This window comes from Telopea speciosissima, chromosome 4 (genome assembly GCF_018873765.1).
Source record: "Telopea speciosissima isolate NSW1024214 ecotype Mountain lineage chromosome 4, Tspe_v1, whole genome shotgun sequence".
Classification (NCBI taxonomy): Eukaryota; Viridiplantae; Streptophyta; class Magnoliopsida; order Proteales; family Proteaceae; genus Telopea; species Telopea speciosissima.
The window spans coordinates 56153253-56173801 of NC_057919.1; positions in this window are offsets into that span (position 1 = coordinate 56153253).

The window sequence follows — 20549 nt, forward strand, 5'->3', positions numbered from 1 at the left end:
CTTAGAATTCCAAACTCCATATCATCTAAAATTCCAAGGCTCCTTGAAAGTTTATTTAATGAGAACATCTTGTTCTTTTTACCAAAAAAAAAAGATCTTGTTCTCGCCAAGTGGTGAAGTAAGAAGTTGTAACTTCTTTAATTGTCTCTTATTTTATTCTGAAAGGCACGATTAAAAAAATGTTTTCAAAAAATTAAAATTTGTACAATATTTAATGCAAATTTTATGTTTTTTTTATTTTTATTTTTTATAATAGCACTTTATTTAGTAACATCAAAACTCATAGTTGAAGATTACGTAACTCCAAGATCCATTTATATGGATCAGAAATAGGCCATACCATCGTACAAGTTGCCGATAGAACCTTCATTGCCAGGAGTCAGCCAAGCTGTTAATCTCCCTTGGAATAAAAAAAAATATCATGTTTCCAAACAAGAGGAAAGATAAGCAACATCTTCCAAAATAGGACGAAGATTAAATGGTGAAGAAGATAAACCTCCCTGTAAATAACTCTAATTGCACACGGTTGAAACCCTTCGAAATAGCCTCCAATAGTGATGATCTTATTGTCAAAGCCTCCCCAATTGCAGAATCGTTGAAAATACAGTTTTATGTGAAATGATAGGAACTACTCTCATTGAAAAATAATGTGATACTAAAAGGGCAAAAAGTAACGTTACAACCTTATTGAAATCAGCTCTAGTTACAAAAAGATTTCCCTTATTTAAAAGATTAATTAGTTCTAACAAATCTAATAGTATTCCGACCCATGCATCTTCCTTGTACTCAACTATTGGTCGTACTTCCACCATTTTTGGAGACCTTTAATGATCCATATCCTATTCCTACTGCAATAAGGTTTTCATCAACAATTTCTGCAAAGCATCCAAAAACCCCATAAATGGATTTATGTTGATCACAAATCAGTTGTGAGTGGGATCTGCATTCCATTTATATACGTGATAGTACCTCCACCTAATAGACCAGTCTTTTAAGATGAAAATCTTACATAATACCAAAATAAACCTGAAGAATAAACTATGCCATTGTGAGGTACAATGACGTTCGTCGATCGGGAGAACACCCTTCCGAGGTGCCCCTTGCTGGGACTTACCGAAGGTTGGTAAACCTTTTAGCGACTCAATTGGTGGTGTGGAGGTTGATAGTGACATGACGTCGTGCCTCTCCGGGAGTGTGGGGAATGCACAATTTAAAATAAAAAAGAAGGGAGTTACCACCTAGGTTATGAAGTGTGATAATTCAGAGATGGTGATCAAGTGATCGTTATATAATTCATTAAGATTCAAAGGGATATAAGTACAAGATGATGGATATAATCTCTCCTTAGACTAAGGTAATCAGCTCCACAAAGGAAGGGAACTGTCTTCTGAAAATATAGAAATAGATATGTAATAAATATACACGGATTCTATTGAGGGAAGGTACAATCAGAGATGACACGGTTAAGACCCCCTCAAGATGGAGAGTGGAGATCATGAACCATCTTGCAAACTATTGCATGAAAATCTTGTTTACCCAAAGCCTTGGTCATGATGTCAGCTAATTGAAGTTTGGACGGGACGTAAGCGGTTTGTAAAGTGCTGGATTGGAGCTTGTCCCGGATGAGATGTCAATTGATTTCAATGGGCTTCGTTCTCTCGTGGAAGACAGGATTAGAAGCAATGTGTAGTGCAGCTTGAGTGTCACAGTAGAGGGTGGCAGGGTGGGATGGCACGAAGATCTTTATGCAGGGCTTGCAACCAAGTAACTTCACAAGAAGCTGATGCCATGGCACGGTATTCTACTTCGGCTGAGGAGTGGGAAACCGTGTGCTATTTTTTGGTTTTCCAGGAGATAGGGCTATCACCAAGGAATGTACAGTATCCGGTGATGGAGCATCGTGTGGTGGAGCAAGGACCCCAGTTGGCATCACAGTTAGCTCGCAATTCCAATGCACTGGAAGAGGATAAAAAAATGCCGGTACCTGGAGTGGTCTTGATGTATCAAACGACTGTAATGCAGCTTGCCAATGTGTCTTGCGGGGCGAGCTCATGTATTGGCTTAAGATATTGATAGCAAATGTAACGTCGGCCTTGTGATTGTGAGATATAAGAGGCGGCCAACCAAGCGACGATAGAGAGTAGGATCCGATAGTGGTGTGCCAATATCTGGAGAGAGCTTTACATTTGTTTCCATGGGAAAATCACTAGGACGGCCACCCAAGAGACCAGTATCATTGATGATGTCCAAAGCGTATTTCTATTGACAGAGATGAATTCCCTCTTTAGCACGGGCTACCTCAATACCAAGGAAGTACTTCAAGGGCCCCAAATCTTTAATCTAGAATTGGGAGTAGAGGTAGCATTTTAGGAGAGTGATGGTGGTGGGGTCATCACCGGTGATGACGATATCGTCAATATAGACAAGCACAGTTGTAAAAGAGGATGGGCGGCATGATGTAAACAAAGAATAATCAGCCTTTGATTGGGAGAAACCAGCAGCAAGGAGAGTGGTGGAGAGGGTAGGGGAGTAAGGTCCCCAAATGTCTCAATGAATTAATTCAAATGGTGCAATAGTTGAAATCGAACTATGAGGAAAAGACAACCTATGTTGTTTGGCAAGAGGACAAACCTCACAAATCAGAGATGGGGATGGGGAAGAAAAAGACAAAGTATTCCATAATGCTGATATTGTAGTGGAAGAGGGGTGACCCAGCCGCTGGTGCCAAAGCTCAAAAGTGGGTGAGGAAGATGCAAAAGATTATGGCGTTGGTTCAAGCTGGAGGTAGTAAAGACCACCGCGTTAATGGCCCCGTCCAATCTCCATCCCTATCAAGCGGTCCTGAAGAAGGCAATGAGAATAAAGAAAAGTCACAAACACATTTAGCTTGGTGGAAAGTTGTTGAACCGAAAGCAAGTTATGTTTAAAAGATGGAGCACATAAAACATTTGTAAGGGTAAGAGTGGGGGTGAGATGAATGGAACCAGCCATGGTGATGGGTACTGTTCTACCATCTGGAACACCAATAGAAGTGGAAGGGGGTGTTTGTGTGTCATGAATCAAATGAGGAAGGTAGAAAACATGATCAGTCGCCCCTGTATCAAGAATCCAAATGGAAGAACCAGGAACCGCAGAAGCGAGGCAGAGAGAAATACCTGCAAGATTAGTAGCCTGCTGCACAGTTACCTCATTGAGCAGGCGAAGGAGTTGCTGGTACTGATTAGTGATGAAAGTATTGGTTTTGGATGTAGAGGGGGCAAATGTCATGACCGGAGCACCCAAGGTATTGTCACGAGGTTGAGCTTGACAAGCAACCCGATAATGGGGAGGGTATCCATGAAGTTTATAACACACATCATGAGTGCGACCAAGAATGTTGCAATGAGAGCAACGGTCCCTCGATCGGGGGCGATAGTCATTTGAGCGAGGCCGAGTTGCGGCATTGACAGAACCAGCAGGAAGATTGCCTTCAGTGGGAGTGGCAAGTAAGGCAGACCCTTCACTGGTTGCAGGTAGTTGAAGAAGGCATTGAGACTCATCTTGGAGAATGAGAGAATAGGCATGACCCAAGCTTGGAAGAGGATCTTGAAGGAGAATTTAGCTGCGTATTGGTGCATAGGCATCATTCAAGCCCATTAAGAATTGCATGAGTTGTTCTGGGAATGATTGACAAAGGTCTGGTATTCTCCAAAGGTGCATGAGGGAAGGGGATTATAAGTTGCTAGTTCATCCCAACACCCCTTCAAGGCATTGAAGTATTTGGCAACTAAATCATTGTTCTGCTGTAATGTAGCAATGGTGCGTTGTAGCGCAAAAATCAGCGAACCGTTGGAAGGAGAAAATCTGTCATGAAGATCCTTCCATACGGCGGCAACCGAGTTGGCGTACAGAACAGAGGCGGCGAGGTCGCAATGAATGGAGTTAAGGAGCCATGAAAGGACCATGTTGTTCACACGAACCCAGGTTTCGTATGTAGGATCGGTGGTGACAGGTTTGCCAATGGTGCCATCCACGAATCCCATCTTATTTTTGGCGGAGAAGGCCATGATCATGGTGCGCCGCCATGTGGTGTAGTTGTCGCCAGTCAGAAGATGACTAGTGAGATTCATCCCTAGATTGTTAGAGGGATACAAGAAGAAGGGATCAGTGATGTCGTCGGTGGAACTTTATGAACCAGAAACCTGGGAAGATTAGGTGGAAGCAATGGAGCTTAAAGAATCGGAAGTCTATCCAGGTATAGTAGAAACCAACGTAGGATGAAGAGAGTGAAAAGAAAAAAATTAGAAGAGTTTAGAAGAAGATATGCTCTGATACCATGTGATAATTCAGAGATGTTGATCAAGTGATCGTTATATAATTCATTAAGATTCAAAGGGATATTTGTACAAGATGATGGAGGTAATCTCTCCTTAGACTAAGCTAATCAGCTCCACAAAGGAAGGGAATTATCTTTTGAAAAAATAGAAACAGATATGTAACAAATATACACAGATTCCATTGAGGGAAGGTACAGTTGGAGATGACACGTTTAAGATGAAGGGCCTAGAACCCTAAAGGGGTAGCCCAAATCCTGGTCAAAGGATAAGGCTATGATTGATTCCATATGATCTGGCCAGAGAATGGATAAAAGGTTAGCTTACAAAGATGGAAAGGTTTTACACACCTCACGTACTCCGCCCAGATGAGCCGGTCCTTGTGCTAGATGTTGAGATTAGAAGATTCTCTCAAAATAATGTAGCATAAATAAACATGCAAGGTTGATCTATGAGTAGAATATCATGCATCTCAAGGAACACACAATATGGGAGAAAAAAATACACATACACACATTGGAACGAGTTATTTTAAAACCTAAACCAATAGGGGTCAAAGTAATAGTATAAAGTCATATTTGAGCATCACCATTGATTAAAATATGATTAAATATGTTAATAAAATGCATATAAGATATTCTAAATACCTAAAATGCAAACAGACATGAAATGACAATAATTACCAAAATGCCTTGGAGAGCAGAAGGATAGAAAATACCAATAGAGTTATATTTGAACATCACCATTGATTAAAACATGACTAAATACATTAATAGAGTGCATATAAGATATTTCAAATATCTAAAAATGCAAATTAGCATGAAATGACATAATTATTGAAATGCCCCTGGAGGGAAAAAGGGTAAAAAATGTCAATACAGTCATATTTGAACATCACTATTGATTAAAACATGACTAAATACATTAACAGCATGTATGTGAGATATTCTAAATATCTCAAAATACAAACTAGCATGAAATAACAAAATTACCAAAATGCTCCCAAAGGGAAAAAGTGCAAAAAATGCATGGAAATAATGTTTTATGCCCCAAAACATATTTATAAATGTTAAAACACTTTTCCAATTAGTAGGAGTCCATCCGGAGTCCTAAACAAATTTTGGTTACAAATGATCAGAAAATGTTGAAAAAGACTTTCAGGGGTATTGCAGAGATCAAAAGTGATGTTCAATAACTTAAGATGACCAGACATACTAAATAGTATTACTAGACTAAAATTTTGGGCTTGTAATTAGTAAATTACCAAAATGCTCCCGAAGGGCATAAATGCAACGAATGCAAAAAAATCATATTTGGACATCACCACTGATTAAAACATGATTAGATACATTAACTATATGCATGAAATGACGTTCTAGGCCCGACGAAGGGGATCGAACATATTTTTTGAAAATGGTTACCATGACAATATGGGGATCAACAAGGTTTCAGAAAAACATGACGACTTACGTGCCCAAAAACTGAAATTCTGGAATGACCAGAATGTGTAAAATAAAACAGTTAAGATTCTGACAATGCCAAAGTCTTTTATTCTACAAAGTGATAATGATCAATGATGGGCAAAGCCTCATTTCTTTCGATCAAATTGTTAGCAAAAATAACGCACACACACATCACTAAAACCTTGAAAAGCAATAATAACTGAAGGTGGGTATAGCCTCACATTATCAGTTATTAGTAAAAATAACGCACACACACATCACTAAAACCTCGAAAAGTAACAACGCCCAATGGTCAATGCCCTAAAATGACTAAATATGCCAAATACTAATAATGGATGGCCATTTTGGGCTCTTACTGAATAACTTTCCAAAAATGCCCCTGCAGGCAGAAATGATATTTTATGTGGAGTTATGATGCATGACAGACACGTACATGCATGAAAACCTCATGAAACATCTTAACAAACATCAAAATATACAATAACAAGGCCACTTTAACGACCTACATTATACCAGATTTGAAATGAAGTAAGGGGATGAAAATACCTAGATACGAACTTCAACAAGGGTCGGATAGGGGAAATTTTTCGTGCAAAAATTTCGGAAGAGCTTTCGCTTTATTAGGCAAGGTTCGTTGATTAAATCTGGATAGAACCCCAGTTTATCAAACGCACTTTTGTTGATGAAATTCAAGCAGAACCTCAGCATATTGGTAGAACTTTACTAACGATATGGCAGAACCTCAGCTTATCAGGTGCACCTTTCTGACGACGATCAGACAGAACCCTGACTCACGTGGAAGGGGAAGGACTGTGATGCAGGCATACAATCAGTAGTAGAAGACGTGGAAGCCATGCTCAATCACCCAAAAACCCTCCGACGGTCTAAAAGGATAAGGGCTCAAGTTCAATGTGGCTAATTGGGCTGAGTGCTTAGCTGTTGCAATAGGATTCTTACCTAGTTATCTTTCTATATTTTCTTAGAATCCTATTTAATATAGTATGATTTTATTCTATTTAGTATGGTATGGGTATGTTCCTAGTTTAGTAAATCTCAATCGTTAGGCTTGGGGATTGAGATTGGGTTGAGGAAATCCTATAATAAGACCTATTGTAATAAGGAAGAAGGCAGAATTGATTATTATTGAGTTTGATCTCCATTGGAGTACTCTGATGAGGTTCCCTTGTGTTAGCGTGATTTGTCTCCTCCATGCCCTGTTCGATCCAAGCCTGAGCATGAGGCTTCTCCAGACTATTTCTCTCTCTCTCTCTCTCTCTCTCTCTCTCTCTCTCTCTCTCTCTCTCTCTCTCTCTCTCTCTCTCTCTCTCTCTCTCTCTCTCTCTCTCTCTTGAAGGACTATACCTCCTAAAGGTAGGGTTTAGAAGAAGATTACTCAACCATTTCAAATCCCTAATTTGGAAAATTTTCCGTTATTTGTGCATTCAGGACTTCGAGGGACTTATCGAGGGACTTTTCGTAGAATAACGGGATACCAGGGTTGAAATCATGTCGACAGAAGTTAGAACCATATAAAGGGTAAGTGCCCTGGATTTGGAGCTCTAGAGAGGAGAAATCTTTATTTCTCAAAAGGAGCCGACCCTCTCAAAGGTGAAGGGGGGTATAAATAAAGTAGAGTTTTAGGAGATTTTTTTGAGATATTTCACCCTACATTAAATGCCACGGATCTGGTGGCAGTTCCATGGATCCATGGAAGGTCCCAAGGATCCGTGTAACCACCAGGAGAGTCGTGGGTCCTCTTGTGGATCTTAGATCCTCAAATTTGGCCCTGTAAAGCCGATTTTGATTGTTTTGGATGCCATTTCACGCCCAGGTATTGTATTTTGACATTTAATATACCATTGGAATCATTTTTTGGAGCACTATCCAATGGTACAAGTATTGGTCAAAGTCTTGGTTAAAATATATTTCAATTTTCAGAACAAAGATTAACCATAATTCAGTGCGGGGGGAACTCCTGACTACCTTTTTAATCACTGTTGTTGCGCCCTTGGCTATCACAGAATATTTTGCACTTAAAAAAACTTGTCTAAATCTTATTGGGGTCAAGGTGGGGTAGGTTAGGTGGTTAAGTCATTCTTGAGAAAGATACTTCACCTAGAGCTTGTACTGCTGGCATCCTGCTCAGGGGTGACAAAGATGCAATGCGAAATCACGAACAATAAAACCAAACTCTGTAAAAATCAATCAGTTAAATCATGGCCCATTAAAAGGCCAAAAACATGTAGGATGCCTTTCATAAGGTTGAAAATATGCAGATTGCTTTTTATAAGGATGAAAATAAGCAGATTACCTTTCATGAGGTTGAAAATATGCAAACTGGTAATATTCATATGATCCACCATAAAAAGCATTCCTATAGTTATTTTCTTATGGTGGGGGTTAGGAGGACACTTCCTATTGGCAGCCCCATAGCTATAAACCTAAGGGTTTTAGAAGATACTCCCTATTGGCAGCCTCATAGCTATCAACCTAAGGGTTTCAGATAATTTTCCCTATTGGCAGCCCCATAGCTATAAACCTACGGGCTTCGGATGATACTTGATGAGCACATTTATGTGGGAAATCTTAGGGCATAAAGCATATATTTTATCACATTGGACAGAATTACTTTGGTGCTTTCTTGTGCTTTTCAGGTTTTGGACTATTTTGGGCTATTCTGGACTATCGGGAGCTGCATATCCCAAGTTACAAGTAAAGTTGCCATTTCTCTTTCCATGGCTGTAAAGAGGACTAAATTTGGAGCAAGATGGATGTGACAGAATGCAAGTATGCATTCGTTTAGGCCACCATGCAACCGATTATTCTTTTCAGGCCAGGAAAGGATAATGGGTCAGAAAGGAGCTATAATGCAAGCCCATAGCCATTCTGCCACTTCCCAAGGACATTTTTGACATTAAAGAAGGTACTTTTAAGCAATGGTGGAGATCTACTGCAAGTACAGGATTGTTTCGGTAATTTTTCATTCTTGAAGAGAGAGAAGGACTGCTACCCACATGGGGGGGACCCACACTACTATAGGGTTCCACGATTTTTGAAGGCCCATAGCTGTCCATGATTTTTAGAGGGTGCACACACACCCTCCACGTTTTTTTTAGAGGACTTAATGGGTATTTGATTAATTGATTGAGTGGAATCCTAGTCATCAGCCTTATTCTCTCTCTCCTCCAACTTTTTAGGGGCACTTTTGGAATTTTACTGGGATAGATTTCTTTTAAAAAATATTCTTTCATCCATGGAAGGTTGAAATGTCAAAGATGCCTTGATCTCATTGTTTGGAGAAGATATCTACAAAGAAAAGGAAGCACAAGTTAGAACTAGAAAGTAACTTTTGTAAAAATAGAAGGTTTATGTAGCTAGGATTCTCTTCTCTCACTCTTTCTATTTTTTCTCTTTTTTCTCTTTTTTCTTGGGAGTCAAGCATTGTAAAGGAGGAAGGAGAAAGGAATATTCCTTATTTTTGGATTCTCTTCTCCCTCTCTCTCTCCCCTCCACGATTTTTAGAAGGAGAGAGCCCCCAAAATTGTGGAGGCCTCTCTCCCTCTTCCCTTTTCTCCCTTCTTCTCTCCTTCTCCCTATAAATACCCCTTGCCCTTTGGGTTGTAACTAGTTAGTTTTTAGTTAATTTTTTAGTTAGTTCCAGTTCAGTTTTTAAGTTAGTTTTAGTTTAATTTTAATTCAGTTTTTAGTTCAATTAATTAGTGAAATTTCTTCTTTTCTTCTTCTAGTTTTTGGCTTTCTAAGTTCTAGTTTGATTTCATGTTTTCAATTCCATGGTTGTAATGCTTTTGATTCATACTTTAATTTTATGTCTTCAATATGGTTGTAATAATTCTAGTTTAGTTTCAAGCTTTCTAGTCTAAGTTCTTAAGTTGATGACAAGACTTGGACATTTAGAAGAGGAAGCCATGCAAGGTTTGTTCAAGTATTCAAGCTCTTCAATTACATTCATGCAAGCAATTTCAGTCCGTGTCAAGCACATCCAGGTTTTTACTCTCTAAACTCTTAAACTCATTCTCCCTCTCTTCTTCTATCTCATTCTCCTTCTTCTTCTTTTGTTTTTTTTTTATGTGGTTGTGGTGTGGGGCTGCAATTTACCCCTTCCAATCCGTGTTAGTTTGATAGGTTAGATGGATATGTGTTAGGACGCCAATTTAATTCGTTAGATGCTTTGAGTTAGGACGCATTAATTTGTTTGTTTAATTTGTTTAATTTAACACTTTAATTTGGTTCACTTTGCATTACTTTAACATTAGTAAAATAGGGTGGCGTATATCTCCTTGAGTTCGACCCGTAGCTACGATTGATCCGTACGCTTGCGGTTATTATTTCTTGCAAACAATACTCCCTATGGGCAACCCAAACAGGCTATCAACCTAAGGGTTTCGAATGATACTCCCTATTGTTAGCCCAAATAGACTATCAACCTAAGGGTTTTGGATAATTCTCCCTATTTGTAGCCCCACAGCTATAAACCTAAGGGTTTTTTAGTAACAATCTCTATTGGTAGCCTCATGGCTATAAACCTAATAACTGTTGAAATTCGAGTGAAAGATGGAACCAGTCAGTATACTGCGGGGCAAGACATGACCACGACTTAAGATTCAAGTGCCTATATACCTAAGGGTCTTTGAGTAACAACCACTAATGGCAGCCTCATGGCTATAAACCTAAGGGTTTTTGAGTAACAATCCCTATTGACAGCTTCATGGCTATAAACTTAAGGGTCTCGGATCATTCACCCTATTGGCAGCTCCACAGCTATAAACCTAAGAGTTTAATGTTTTTAATAATAGTCCTTATTGGAGACCTCACGACTATAAACCTAAGGGTTTTCGAGTAACAGTTCCTATTGGCAGCCTCATGACTATAAAACAAAGGGCTTTTTTAGTAACAGTCCCTATTGGCAGCTCATGGTTATAAACCTAAAGGTCTTTGAGTAAAAGTCCCTATTGGTAGCTTCACGGCCATGAACCTAAGGGTTTTTGAATAAAAGTCTTTATTAGCAGCCTCATGGCTATAAACCTAAGTATTTTTTAGTGACAGTCCCTATTAGTAGCCTCATGACTATAAACCTAAGGGTTTTTTGAGTAACAACCCTTGTTGGTAGCCTCACAACTATAAACTTAAGGGTTTCTGACGACTGAGGATCAAAGGTGGTAACGATGGTTAAATGACATCGGTAACCCTTGTCGGTTGAACTCTGGTTATAAACCTAAGGGGGAATGAATGATGTTCTTCGAGTAATGATGGAAACAATAGTGATTTGGGCACCCTTCGGCCGATCAAAAAATGCACGAGGGTGACATAGCAACACTTAAGCGATTACAAATATATGTACCTCACTGGGGAATGATGGAAAATAGGGGTTAGTTGGTGCTGCTCAACCAATTACAGATACATGAGAGTGATATGACACTACTCAATCGATTATAGATATGAAAGTGAGGGTACCACTCGATAGAAAAAGATGCATGAGGGTGATAAGACACCATTCAACCGACCAAAGATATATGAGGGTGATAGGGCACCACTCGACCGATCAAAGATGTATGAGGGTGATAAGGGACCACTCAACCAATCAAAGATGCATAAGGATGATATGACACCACTCGACTGATCGAAGATATATGAGGGTGATAGTGCACGTACCACTCAACCGATCAAAGAAATTCGAGAGTGATTCGGTACCCTCGACCGATCATGGGAGAAATGGGATGCTTTAGAACCCCTCGGCCTCTCAGGAATGATATGGGAGTGATTCGCACCCCTCGGCCAATCACGAATGTTGGTATTATGGAGTGATACTCTTCGGTCAATCCAAGAAAATGGTATTTTATAATGACATCCTTTGGTTGATCCAAGAAAAGGTATGTGGAAAGACACCCTTTGGTCGATCCCTGAAAAAGGTATGTGGAAAGACACCCTTCGGTCGATCCAAGAAAATGGTATTTTGGAACGACACCCTTCGGTTGATCCAAGAAAATGGTATGTGGAAAGACACTTATGGTTAATCCCAGAAAATGAAACCTTGGAATATCACCCTTCGGTCGATCCAAGAAAATGATGTGGAAAGACACCATTGGTCGATCCCATAAAAAGGTATATGGGAGGACACCCTTGGTTGATCCCAGAAAATGGTATTTTGGAACGATATCCTTCAGTTGATCCAAAAAAATGGTATATATGGAAAGACACCCTTGCTTGATCCTAAAAAAAGGTATTTGAAATGACATCCTTCGGTCGATCCAAGAAAATGGTATGTGGAAAGACACACTTGGTCGATCCTAGAAAATTGAACCCCGGTTGATCCACAAAAATGATATGAGTAAAGATACCCTTAGTCGATCCTAGAAAAAGGTATGTGGGAGGACACCCTTGGTCGATAACAGAAAATGGTATTTTGGAATGATATCCTTCAATCGATCCAAGAAAATGATATATTTGAATGACACTCTTCGGTCGATCTAAGAAAAACAGGACCTTGGAGCGACACCCTTCGGTTGATCCGAGAAAATGACATGTGGAAAGACACCCTTGGTCGATCCCAGAAAATGGAACTTTGGAGCGACACCCTTTGGTCGGTCTATGAAAATGACATATTTATTGACACCCTTGGTCGATCACAAAAAAGGTATGTGGGAAGACATCCTTGGTCGATCCCCAAAAAAATGGAACCTTGGAGTGATGCCCTTTGGTCGATCCAAGAAAATGATATGGTTTTGGTCGATCTGGCCAACTTGTGGCTAGGTTATGAATAGGTGAATTGATATCTATTGTTGAGAAATTTTCTGGTTGTAAGGGGAATTGTTACAAATCAATGAATATGAGGTTATGAATAGGGAAATTGATTTGTAACAATGCTTCCATTGATCTCGTTGTTTACTATACAAAATTAGTTGGATAGTCAAATGAATGATTTGATTGTAGGGTTCACTTTGTCATTTTAATATTAGTTATCTTCTCCTTACAATTTATTCTTCTTTGTTCAGATTACAACATGGACACATCAAATCAATTTTCCTATGCATGGTTGCTTACTTGTTTGACTTGGGGATGGTGAATTGAAGTGTTTTTATTAAACCTTTTCCTCATTATAAGTTACGAATGTAGGATTTCATTGTGGTTCACACCCGACCCGATATTAAAAAATTGAAATAAACTGAAACCACACAGGACTAAAATCAAAACCGATAAAAAATCAAAGTTTCTTATTGGTTTGATTTTGGTCTCTGATCCGAGACCGAAACTAATTTAGTCCAATCAAAACCAAGCCGAACTGACCGTTTGACACCCATACCTTTGCTAGGTGATTTGATTGTAGGGATTTGGGTGGTTCTTTTGTTTTGATTTTTCTCTTTTCTTTTTTCTTCTTTGATTATATAAATATCCTGAGATCGAATTTATATTTTCCCTTCTTGATAGCTAGAGAGAAAAACAAAGAAATAATTTTTATGTCCTCTTGTCAATGGAAGTCATGATTCTATTTGTGGCGTCTCTCTCCCTCCCCACAATAAATCACAAAAAAAAAAAGGGAAACAATAATTATGAGATTTTGTTTCTCCACTTTTTATAAAAGAGGCTTGCTTTTCTTATTTGTTTGTTCGAATCAATTTTTTGAGGACATACTTGATCCACACTAATCAGAAAACCATTCTTCTGTATCTTTGTTGGTTATATTCTTTTATTTCAGCAATCTAATATGTAGTGTATATGCTTAATAAAAAAAAGGTAAATTATAGATCACCCCCTGATTTTCAATCGAAACTCAGATCACCCCCTGGTTTTTGAAAAAACTCAAATCACCCCTGGTTTAGACCCCAGAATGACAAATTAGTCTCTAACGTTAATTTTATGTTGTTAAGTGATGATGTCAGCCAGTTAAATAAATTTAAATCCCTAAACTACCCTTGACCAATGTTGAAGATGAAGGAAGGGTAGTATTATAAATTTAATTCTAATGTCTTAGTACAAGGGTAAAATAGTCCTTTCACACTAATAACTAACAATTGACTGACACTGTTACCGTAGAGGGGGACATTTGAGTTTTTTCAAAAACCAGGGGGTGATCTATAATTTACCCTAAAAAAAAAAGACAAGGAAAAAAAAATCTACAGCTAGAATGGTTAGTTGGGTCAGTTGTTGTTAGGTTTTGTGTCGATTTGGATGGAAATGGATTACTGTGTCACTAAATATCAAATAGTCTTCTATTCAAACTTTAAAACCAATAAATTGCTTATCTGGTGCAAATTCGAGGCTGGATTAGGGGGTTATGTTGTAGATATATCTATTATCTTGGAAGTGTGAAGGTAGAGAGGATAACTTATTTAGTTCATTATGCTCAAATTGTTGGCTTGAGTTCTGTTTTGGCACTATATTTACTTCATGCCTTGACCAGCTGTTAGGAATGTCAATTTCATAATTGGTTTTGAATTCAACTGTAATGAAAACTTGATTTAAGACTTGTAATAGCAATGTTACAACATTTTCCTTAAATTAGATTTAACCTACATTTTCATACGTTGTCTTTTATATGCAACAAACTGATTTGAATTATATTTTGGATTTTAATAGGGATTTGAGCAGTATTCATTAAGATTGTACTGTGGTATTCTATCCAATTCCTTTCAAAGTGACAAGAAATGCAACAAATTGATTTGATGAATATCACCAAGTTGATAATATAGTCTTAATCCATAGGTTCCAATTTGTAATGTGAAAGTTGATAATTCGTATCAATATTCAAATTTCAATTCACTTTCACATCATGTGTCTTAATCATCCCTTTAGATAGTCCATTCTAAGCTGCACAATGAAGAATAAACCCATCATAGGCTTGGTGACCATTCAAACTATAAATTTGGGCACATCAGCAAATGCTATTATTATGTTCATTAAGTGTACATGTTTGAAGGGTCGAATGTTAAAGTCAAAAGCAAGAGTACTCTAGGATGAAGCGTAGAGTTTATGTGAAATCCTCTCCAGTCATCGGCGCCCAATTTCTCTGCTTCTTCTCTAGGCTCCCTTAGGCGGGATAATCATTGGATTCCTTGGAGGGCGATCTAGTTCATATGCTAATCTGGCCTTACCATTGTTATCTCTCCCAACAAGCTACATAGATTGCACCTTTGAGGCTATCAAGACTGCTATCTAGTTGCATGTCTTCCTGTTCTCTACTTTTCACACCATTTGCATAATCAAATGATGGGTTTGTACTATCTTTTAACCTTTTCGTTTACCTTCTTTTATCTTAGACAGTTGTGTATTTGTTTCTGGTAGATAGAGGCGTACTCCTCTGTCTAGCTGTCCTATGTTTACTCTTCTTCCTCAACTTTTCCTATGCCTTATCCTCTTTTCCAAGAAGATTTGTTGAGTTTTAGATTATCTTTGTTCATGCACGGTGATTTATTGTTAGGATTTAGGGTTTAAGTACTGATTGCTTAAAACATTACACCATGTGTATCAAGTTTGGAATACCTAGGCTGCTGCCTCTAATTAGTATTTATAGGAAAACTAGAGTTTAGGTTAGATGAACTAATTACTAAATTGCCCCTCACAGTCTGAGCCATAATACAAATAGGATTATATTAGAATATATAAAAAAATATTACCATAATACCCTCACATTTATTTCCATATCCTCTTTGTTTTAATGTGTTTCATTGTCTTTTATTGTGCCTATGTGTATAGTTTTCCTATTTATTGCAGCTGCATTTAAGACCCTTAATCATCATGAGCTCTAGTTCTGAATACAATTTGCTCAATCAGCGTCCTTATTCTATTTGTATTATGGTATGGCGTGCTGTAGCATAGATTTTCTCTCACAGTATTGGTCATCAATTCGGTGAAGACTGCTTGTGGTAGTTTATCTTGCATGGCTATGGATTCGACATCGATCTTATTGGTCGTTGTTGCGTCAAGAAATCGTCGAGCGGTCCTGCGAGTGCCGTCACCTGCAAGTGGACCAAAGGGGTCAATCGGAGAGAACCGGTGTGGTCCCGGCCTAGGGCTCTCCGATGCCAAAGTTAGATCTCCTAGCGCAAACAGATGAATAGTGATTATTCAGTATGAGTTTAGATGTCCCCTATGGGGTTGTGTACCTTTGCCTTTTATAGTAGCATATGACGGTGTGGAGAGTCCCCGTTTGATTGACGATTGTGCCGTTGAGTGGATAGAGGCCCTGGGTAACGGGGCTCTATCCTGATTGGCCATCTCCCCGCGGGAGGGAGTGTCCTGGTGGCATCAGGATCCTTGGTGGATAGATATCCGCGTGTGATGATAACGTCCTTGGTGCTTGAATCCGTCTGGATGACGTGACCTCTAAGGGTCTAGAGTCCTGGTAGTGACATGAGTCTTAGCGATACGATCGGGGTCGTAGATGGGTGGCCCCCACCTCAGGTGCCCATGATGCTGCGCCTGGGTGAGGCCGCGCCCTGGTGAGGAGGCCGCGCCTGGGTGAGGCCGCGCCCCTGGTGAGGAGGCCGCGCCTGGGTGAGGCCGCGCCTAGGTGAGGCCGTGAGGAGGCCGCGCCTGGGTGAGGCCGCGCCTGGGTGAGGCTATGAGGAGGCCGCGCCTGGGTGAGGCCGTGCCTAGGTGAGGCCGCGCCTGGGTGAGGCCGCGCCCCTGGTGAGGAGGCCGCGCCTGGGTGAGGCCGCGCCTAGGTGAGGCCGTGAGGAGGCCGCGCCTGGGTGAGGCCGCGCCTCGGTGAGGCTGTGAGGAGGCCGCGCCCTGGTGAGGCTGTGAGGAGGCCGCGCCTGGGTGAGGCCGCGCCCCGGATGTGTGGCCGCGCCCCGAGTAGTGGCCGCCCCCGAATGGTGCTGGGACTCCGGTTCGTTCCCCTTGGCTATGGGGCGGGTCGTCTATGACACGTGGCGGTCGTTGATTGGCCCTGTGAATATTGGATGTATCAGTCGTCTTTATCTATTTATACCTGTTGGATGGGATTCATCTCGTTGATGAAACCCTTGATAGGTTTATTGTCAAGTTCACAAAGGCATGAGATCAAGTATACAAGCAAAATCATCTCATGCTGGTAAATCTTATTCGTATGGCTATAAGGTTTGTTGAGTATCATAGATTGGCTTGTAAGGCACCTCAAAATTCTAGAATTGTTGCCAATATTCGATGGAACCCATCACTTGCTGATATGGTTAAGATTAACGCTTTTGTTACGCTGCCGGATGCAGTGTGAATAATGCTAGTGTTGATGAGACTTTAGTAGTGCGCCAAGCTTTGATATATGCTTAAACATTCGAGATCTGGCATATTTACATAGAGAATGATAATTAGGGATGTAAACGGATCGGGTTCGGCTTGGATTTACTATTATTTGAATCTGAATCTGTTTACCGAATCACATATCTATATTCGACGGAATTTTAAAAACTAATATCATATCCGAATTCAGGAGTTTATTGGATATCCGAATATTATTCGATCCGATAAATTATCCGATTAGCAAACGAATTTGATCTATATCGATTACAAATTTCTGACTTTGATTAGCGATTTCAAACTCTGATTACTAAAATATCCTTATAAGAATGTTTATAATAAGGATAATATAGTAATATATCATATTTTTTTTATAAAAATATTAAACTAATCACATTTTACAATCAGATAGTAAATCATCTGGATATTATCTGATCCGATATGGAACTATCCGAATCCAAATCCACATCCGATTATCTTTCAGACAGATTCGAATATTTTTCAGAAACCAAAATTTTGGATTCGGAAACCCCTAATTCAATGGATTCGAACACAGATCAGACACGGATTTTTGACTATCCATTTACATCCCGTACTGATAATCTTGTGGTTGTCATTATTCTTCAGGGACATGCTCTTTCTACCCCATGGAGACTCAAATACCTCATTGAGGATTCTATCTCTTCCTGACGCAGCTTTTAGTCGGTTCTATTTGTCCACTCTCTTTGCGAGGCCAATTTCGTTGTTGATACGTTGGCATCAATTGGTGCTCAACAACAATAGCAGCAAAGCTTTTACTGGCTCAATTCCCCATCCTCCTTTCTTAATTTCACTCTTTTTGTAGACTGTCGGATTGTTCCCTACCTCGTGGTTTTTTTTTTTTGTTGGTAGAAAGTAGGCTATTCATTCATGTGCACTCAACGCCGAACAAAGAAAAAGGAAATACACGAATCAGATAGAGAGCATGATACGCACAAGGTATGGTTATACGGTATCCAAAACCATGGAGTGGAAATTGACCCGGTCGCACATGCTATTGACTGCGTCATCCAGGCTAGGGATTGGGTCACTACCACTTCCCTAGGAAAAGACTGTAGCCTTTGCAAAATTTAAGCGCATGCACGAACATGCCAATAGGAGAGGCCCAAAACTGTCAAACAGTTCAACGCCACGTTGCCCAGACGTGCCAACACGTTGCCACAACTTACTTTCAAAAAAACTTGCTGGATTGGCAATAATTTGCCGAATCAACGAGTGGAGCATCGATTGACGGCAATAGAGTGTTGGTGAGTATTGACTGATGGTTGGGGCTGCAGATCCCACATTAACCTCGGTGTCACAAGCACCAGGTTGGGCTACATCTGCAAATACACTAAAAAAGAAAAAAGAGAAACCGCCCTTCACAAAGGGTCCAAACACATAAACATATCCTCGGAGCACCAAAACTACCAATTTTGACCGACAAAAAACCCTATTCACCCACAAAACGGACTCACCACTCCTCAACACCCGCACGATGGAGGCCATGGAGGCCATGGCCACACACTATACCAGATTTTCCCTATTCTTGAACATGGCCAAGCAGGACTGGTTTAGCCCCATCACGAACTTCAACTCCTCGCACAAGTCAAAAATCTTACTGGAGCCAACGGTGAAGACGAAAGCAAAGATCCCGATGCCACCACTGGCGATGTCGTAGACCTCCCAGACGCGGGCAGTGAGCTGGGTGTCCACACCCGTACGGCCGGAGAACCAGAGGTAGAAGGCGGCATCGCTGCCTGAGATGCCGATGTGCATGAGCACAGCGTCGATCCAAATGAACGAAAGGAGAAGCTTCATCACCATCACCTTCTCCTCCATAAAGCTTTGGTCGAAGACCCTACCGGACCAGACGACAGAGACGAAATGCTCCCATCCGTGGGCAGTGAACTGGGTGTTCAAGGCTTTGAGCTCGAAGAAACAGATAATGTAGGTGAGGACGCTGCTGGAATCACTGCTGTGCTTGGCCTCTTCTTCGTTCTAGACTAAAATGGTGTAGTTGCAGAAGGTATTTTTGCCATTAGAGAAACACCAGATGCAAGGGGAGTCCCTGGAAAAGTTCGGCAGATCGTGTTTCTGGCATTCCTTATCCAGAATGAGGACAACTTTGGTTGGAGGGTCGGGATGCTCGAAAGACAGGTTGGGGTCGAACCTGAACTCACCATTGGAGTCGTCGTCGTCAGCTTCGGTGTCGTCTTCGTTGATGGTTCCGATGAGCATGTGGAAAAGAGACACGCACTAAGGCGGAGAGATAAACATGCACTGAGGTGGACTGAAACACGCACGACAGCAGAAGGAGAAAAAAACACGTAGATATCTAATTTTTGTCATCCTCCCTGACGATGACGACATGCGGAAGACTGACGACTTCTGTCTCAGGCAGGTCAAAGATAAGAAAAAAAGCATGGGTTTGGCCCATGGAAAAGCCTATTGGTGCCAAATCCATTAGGAGATGCCACATGACATCCAAAGAGCAACGGGGGAGAGTGAAAAGCGGGAGAAAAAAAACAGAGGAGGGAAAACCGAGAGAGAGTGAGGAAAATAGGGAGAAGAAATGCGCTGAGACAGAGAGCGTTAGAAGCATGAAGTAAAAAATCTGAGACTGGAAGCCAGAGGCTCCACTGAGCTGGGAAGAAAGTCCTCTTCCGCATCAACTGCTTCTCCATCCCTTCTTCCTCCTGTGCTTCTGCCGACAGCGTGCGATCCTCTACTTCTGCTCCACCTCTTACTGCCGCTGCTGCCATTGCCATGGAGTCCTATTGCTGTTGATTCACTTTTTTAGTTTGAGTTTTATTTGTTTAGTCTCATCTACTGAGACGATTTGTAATTAAATTCCCTTCCCCATCTATTTTCCCTGGTTTGTAATAATCCCCACTCCTCTGGCTCGTGACCGTTGCACACTGCGGATTGCATAGGGAGCTCCAAACAAGACCCCATGTATATTTCTCTCCCTCTCACTTCCCAATCTGTTCTTATTTTCTTTACATTTCAGACCTGTATTTCATTTGAATTAAGTCTTTTAAATATGTTATTCCAAGCTTGAACTCATATATTTTCGTCCATTTTTTAATGTTTAAGATGCCTGCGGTGTTATGTGCTACCATGCTCCGGTTTCTATGATTTTTTAGATTCTCTGTTTCTTTCCTTTTCTGAATATTTTCGGATTAGATTTCAGTTCTGTGGATGGTTCGATCATGTTTACCCATATGACCCTACCCCTTGAGTCCATGTAGAAATCTGAGTGACTGTTTATTTGTTTTAGTGAGATTTTTATAAATTCTATGCTGCATGATCTTCTCCCCGTTTTCTTTTTGGATTCTCGGCTTAGCTTTCCATGCTGTTTCTTGTGCTCCTTTCATCCCATGGACATGAAGTTTTTTTGTTTCTCTTTTAGTCTTTTATGCGTCTCTGTGGCTTTTGTTATGATATTTTCAAAGTTCACGTTTCTGAGAGAGACCATCCTGGAAATTTGATTTTCAAATAAGTCCCATTTACTACCCTA